Here is a 6,661-nt window from a genome sequence, read left to right on the forward strand (position 1 = left end):
CCCTGCATCGTCTTCCACCCAGTCTTGATCCCTGACCTCCTGTTCAGTCTGCACACTGCAGAAAGACGCAGCAGTTGGCACCTGTGTTTCGTCATCATCAGAGACATGCTGAGGTGGTATTCCCATGTCCTCATCATCAGGAAACATAAGTGGTTGTGCGTCAGTGCATTCTATGTCTTTCACCGCTGGGGAAGGGCTAGGTGGATGCCCTTGGGAAACCCTGCCAGCGGAGTCTTCAAACAGCATAAGAGACTGCTGCATAACTTGAGGCTGAGACAGTTTCCCTGGTATGCATGGGGGTGATGTGACAGACTGATGGGGTTGGTTTTCAGGCGCCATCTGTGCGCTTTCTGCAGAAGACTGGGTGGGAGATAATGTGAACGTGCTGGATCCACTGTCGGCCACCCAATTGACTAATGCCTGTACCTGCTCAGGCCTTACCATCCTTAGAACGGCATTGGGCCCCACCATATATCGCTGTAAATTCTGGCGGCTACTGGGACCTGAGGTAGTTGGTACACTAGGACGTGTGGATGTGGCAGAACGGCCACGTCCTCTCCCAGCACCAGAGGGTCCACTAACACCACCACGACCATGTCCACGTCCGCGTCCCTTACTAGATGTTTTTCTCATTGTTATGGTTCACCACAACAACAAATATATTATTTGGCCCAATGTATTGTATTCAAATTCAGCGGGATATAAATTTGAGGCCTAGTATTTAGGCGCTGGGTGACCGGTATGGATTTAGTGACAGAATTAGACTTGGAAATGCACAGAAGCGTGTGTGTGAAGTTATTCTGAATGACCCTATGTGCACCTTGAATATTATATACCCTTTTTGGGATAGATTTCAAATAGCTCTGATATAGCAGGAACCACTAAATTATGAAATTGCTAAATTGGGAATTGTATTTCAACCCAGAACAAAAAATGTGCTTTGACGGACACTAAATATCTTGCCCAGCAACAACAGTACAGCGGTAACGAGAGATTTAGCAGGATATAAATTTGAGGCCTAGTATTTAGGCGCTGGGTGACAGGTATGGGTTTAGTGACAGAATTAGACTTGGAAATACACAGTAGCGGGTGTGTGTGAAGTTATTCTGAATGACCCAATGTGCACCTTGAATATTATATACCCTTTTAGGGATAGATTTCAAATAGCTCTGATATAGCAGAAACCACTAAATTATGAAATTGCTAAATTGGGAATTGTATTTCAACCCAGAACAAAAAATGTGCTTTGACGGACACTAAATATCTTGCCCAGCAACAACAGTACAGCGGTAACGAGAGATTTAGCAGGATATAAATTTGAGGCCTAGTATTTAGGCGCTGGGTGACAGGTATGGGTTTAGTGACAGAATTAGACTTGGAAATACACAGTAGCGGGTGTGTGTGAAGTTATTCTGAATGACCCAATGTGCACCTTGAATATTATATACCCTTTTAGGGATAGATTTCAAATAGCTCTGATATAGCAGAAACCACTAAATTATGAAATTGCTAAATTGGGAATTGTACTTCAACCCAGAACAAAAAATGTGCTTTGACGGACACTAAATATCTTTCCAAGCAACAACAGTACAGCGGTAACGAGAGATTTAGCAGGATATAAATTTGAGGCCTAGTATTTAGGCGCTGGGTGACAGGTATGGGTTTAGTGACAGAATTAGACTTGGAAATACACAGTAGCGGGTGTGTGTGAAGTTATTCTGAATGACCCAATGTGCACCTTGAATATTATATACCCTTTTAGGGATAGATTTCAAATAGCTCTGATATAGCAGAAACCACTAAATTATGAAATTGCTAAATTGGGAATTGTACTTCAACCCAGAACAAAAAATGTGCTTTGACGGACACTAAATAACTTTCCCAGCTACAACAGGACAGCGGTAACGAGAGATTTAGCGGGATATAAATTTGAGGCCTAGTATTTAGGCGCTGGGTGACAGGTATGGGTTTAGTGACAGAATTAGACTTGGAAATACACAGTAGCGGGTGTGTGTGAAGTTATTCTGAATGACCCTATGTGCACCTTCAATATGATCTACCCTTTTAGGGATAGATTTCAAATAGCTCTGATATAGCAGAAACCACTAAATTATGAAATTGCTAAATTGGGAATTGTATTTCAACCCAGAAGAAAAAATGTGCTTTGACGGACACTAAATAACTTTCCCAGCTACAACAGGACAGCGGTAACGAGAGATTTAGCAGGATATAAATTTGAGGCCTAGTATTTAGGCGCTGGGTGACAGGTATGGGTTTAGTGACAGAATTAGACTTGAAAATACACAGTAGCGGGTGTGTGTGAAGTTATTCTGAATGACCCAATGTGCACCTTGAATATTATATACCCTTTTAGGGATAGATTTCAAATAGCTCTGATATAGCAGAAACCACTAAATTATGAAATTGCTAAATTGGGAATTGTACTTCAACCCAGAACAAAAAATGTGCTTTGACGGACACTAAATATCTTTCCAAGCAACAACAGTACAGCGGTAACGAGAGATTTAGCAGGATATAAATTTGAGGCCTAGTATTTAGGCGCTGGGTGACAGGTATGGGTTTAGTGACAGAATTAGACTTGGAAATACACAGTAGCGGGTGTGTGTGAAGTTATTCTGAATGACCCAATGTGCACCTTGAATATTATATACCCTTTTAGGGATAGATTTCAAATAGCTCTGATATAGCAGAAACCACTAAATTATGAAATTGCTAAATTGGGAATTGTACTTCAACCCAGAACAAAAAATGTGCTTTGACGGACACTAAATAACTTTCCCAGCTACAACAGGACAGCGGTAACGAGAGATTTAGCGGGATATAAATTTGAGGCCTAGTATTTAGGCGCTGGGTGACAGGTATGGGTTTAGTGACAGAATTAGACTTGGAAATACACAGTAGCGGGTGTGTGTGAAGTTATTCTGAATGACCCTATGTGCACCTTCAATATGATCTACCCTTTTAGGGATAGATTTCAAATAGCTCTGATATAGCAGAAACCACTAAATTATGAAATTGCTAAATTGGGAATTGTATTTCAACCCAGAAGAAAAAATGTGCTTTGACGGACACTAAATAACTTTCCCAGCTACAACAGGACAGCGGTAACGAGAGATTTAGCAGGATATAAATTTGAGGCCTAGTATTTAGGCGCTGGGTGACAGGTATGGGTTTAGTGACAGAATTAGACTTGAAAATACACAGTAGCGGGTGTGTGTGAAGTTATTCTGAATGACCCAATGTGCACCTTGAATATTATATACCCTTTTAGGGATAGATTTCAAATAGCTCTGATATAGCAGAAACCACTAAATTATGAAATTGCTAAATTGGGAATTGTACTTCAACCCAGAACAAAAAATGTGCTTTGACGGACACTAAATATCTTTCCAAGCAACAACAGTACAGCGGTAACGAGAGATTTAGCAGGATATAAATTTGAGGCCTAGTATTTAGGCGCTGGGTGACAGGTATGGGTTTAGTGACAGAATTAGACTTGGAAATACACAGTAGCGGGTGTGTGTGAAGTTATTCTGAATGACCCAATGTGCACCTTGAATATTATATACCCTTTTAGGGATAGATTTCAAATAGCTCTGATATAGCAGAAACCACTAAATTATGAAATTGCTAAATTGGGAATTGTACTTCAACCCAGAACAAAAAATGTGCTTTGACGGACACTAAATAACTTTCCCAGCTACAACAGGACAGCGGTAACGAGAGATTTAGCGGGATATAAATTTGAGGCCTAGTATTTAGGCGCTGGGTGACAGGTATGGGTTTAGTGACAGAATTAGACTTGGAAATACACAGTAGCGGGTGTGTGTGAAGTTATTCTGAATGACCCTATGTGCACCTTCAATATGATCTACCCTTTTAGGGATAGATTTCAAATAGCTCTGATATAGCAGAAACCACTAAATTATGAAATTGCTAAATTGGGAATTGTATTTCAACCCAGAAGAAAAAATGTGCTTTGACGGACACTAAATAACTTTCCCAGCTACAACAGGACAGCGGTAACGAGAGATTTAGCAGGATATAAATTTGAGGCCTAGTATTTAGGCGCTGGGTGACAGGTATGGGTTTAGTGACAGAATTAGACTTGAAAATACACAGTAGCGGGTGTGTGTGAAGTTATTCTGAATGACCCAATGTGCACCTTGAATATTATATACCCTTTTAGGGATAGATTTCAAATAGCTCTGATATAGCAGAAACCACTAAATTATGAAATTGCTAAATTGGGAATTGTACTTCAACCCAGAACAAAAAATGTGCTTTGACGGACACTAAATAACTTTCCCAGCTACAACAGGACAGCGGTAACGAGAGATTTAGCAGGATATAAATTTGAGGCCTAGTATTTAGGCGCTGGGTGACAGGTATGGGTTTAGTGACAGAATTAGACTTGAAAATACACAGTAGCGGGTGTGTGTGAAGTTATTCTGAATGACCCAATGTGCACCTTGAATATTATATACCCTTTTAGGGATAGATTTCAAATAGCTCTGATATAGCAGAAACCACTAAATTATGAAATTGCTAAATTGGGAATTGTACTTCAACCCAGAACAAAAAATGTGCTTTGACGGACACTAAATAACTTTCCCAGCTACAACAGGACAGCGGTAACGAGAGATTTAGCAGGATATAAATTTGAGGCCTAGTATTTAGGCGCTGGGTGACAGGTATGGGTTTAGTGACAGAATTAGACTTGAAAATACACAGTAGCGGGTGTGTGTGAAGTTATTCTGAATGACCCAATGTGCACCTTGAATATTATATACCCTTTTAGGGATAGATTTCAAATAGCTCTGATATAGCAGAAACCACTAAATTATGAAATTGCTAAATTGGGAATTGTACTTCAACCCAGAACAAAAAATGTGCTTTGACGGACACTAAATAACTTTCCCAGCTACAACAGGACAGCGGTAACGAGAGATTTAGCGGGATATAAATTTGAGGCCTAGTATTTAGGCGCTGGGTGACCGGTATGGATTTAGTGACAGAATTAGACTGGGATATGGCCAAAAAATAACCACACTATTGCTGGTTAAATGCACTTGGTGACGGGCGCAGCTTGCCCCTGATGTAGTATATGGCCAAAAAATGAACAGACTATTGCTGGTTAAATGCACTTGGTGTCACAGCTTGACCAACCACACTACTGAGGGTTAAATGCACTTGGTGACGGGCGCAGCTTGCCCCTGATGTAGTATATGGCCAAAAAATAAACAGACTATTGCTGGTTAAATGCACTTGGTGTGACAGCTTCACCCTGATGTAGGCTTTAGCCAGAAAACAACCACACCATTGAGGGTTAAATGCACTTGGTGACAGGCGCAGCTTGCCCCTGATTTTGTATATGGCCAAAAAATGAACAGACTATTGCTGGTTAAATGCACTTGGTGTGACAGCTTCACCCTGATGTAGGCTTTAGCCAAAAAACAACCACACCATTGAGGGTTAAATGCACTTGGTGACAGGCGCAGCTTGCCCCTGATTTTGTATATGGCCAAAAAATGAACAGACTATTGCTGGTTAAATGCACTTGGTGTGACAGCTTCACCCTGATGTAGGCTTTAGCCAAAAAACAACCACACCATTGAGGGTTAAATGCACTTGGTGACAGGCGCAGCTTGCCCCTGATTTTGTATATGGCCAAAAAATGAACAGACTATTGCTGGTTAAATGCACTTGGTGTGACAGCTTCACCCTGATGTAGGCTTTAGCCAAAAAACAACCACACCATTGAGGGTTAAATGCACTTGGTGACAGGCGCAGCTTGCCCCTGATTTTGTATATGGCCAAAAAATGAACAGACTATTGCTGGTTAAATGCACTTGGTGTGACAGCTTCACCCTGATGTAGGCTTTAGCCAAAAAACAACCACACCATTGAGGGTTAAATGCACTTGGTCGCAGCTTGTGCTGGCGCACCACAAGACACAAAATGGCCGCCGATCACCCCAGAAAAATGTGACTGACAAACGGTCTGGGCAGCCTAAAAACAGTGAGCAATTGAGGATCAGCAGCTCAATGATCCACAGCTGCAGATCGATCAGTTAATCAAGTCCTTTGGAGGAGTTAATCTGCCTAATCTCGCCCTACTGTCGCAGCCGCAACCTCTCCCTACGCTAATCAGAGCAGAGTGACGGGCGGCGCTATGTGACTCCAGCTTAAATAGAGGCTGGGTCACATGGTGCTCTGGCCAATCACAGCCATGCCAATAGTAGGCATGGCTGTGATGGCCTCTTGGGGCAAGTAGTATGACGCTTGTTGATTGGCTGCTTTGCAGCCTTTCAAAAAGCGCCAAGAAAGCGTCACAAAAGCGCCAAGAAAGCGACGAACACCGAACCCGAACCCGGACTTTTACGAAAATGTCCGGGTTCGGGTCCGTGTCACGGACACCCCAAAATTCGGTACGAACCCGAACTATACAGTTCGAGTTCGCTCATCCCTAGTCATGAGTACTCATTACTGTCGTGCTGCACAAACTGCTACCATGTACAGCAGGACTGCATAATCTACAATAATAGTGAGATAAGTGTGTAGAACTAGGGCGCAAAACATTGCGCTATAACCATAGCACATACATGATGGATGCCAGACATGGCACTCCATCATGTCTG

The sequence above is a fragment of the Bufo gargarizans genome, chromosome 2, assembly GCF_014858855.1.
Source record: "Bufo gargarizans isolate SCDJY-AF-19 chromosome 2, ASM1485885v1, whole genome shotgun sequence".
Classification (NCBI taxonomy): domain Eukaryota; kingdom Metazoa; phylum Chordata; class Amphibia; order Anura; family Bufonidae; genus Bufo; species Bufo gargarizans.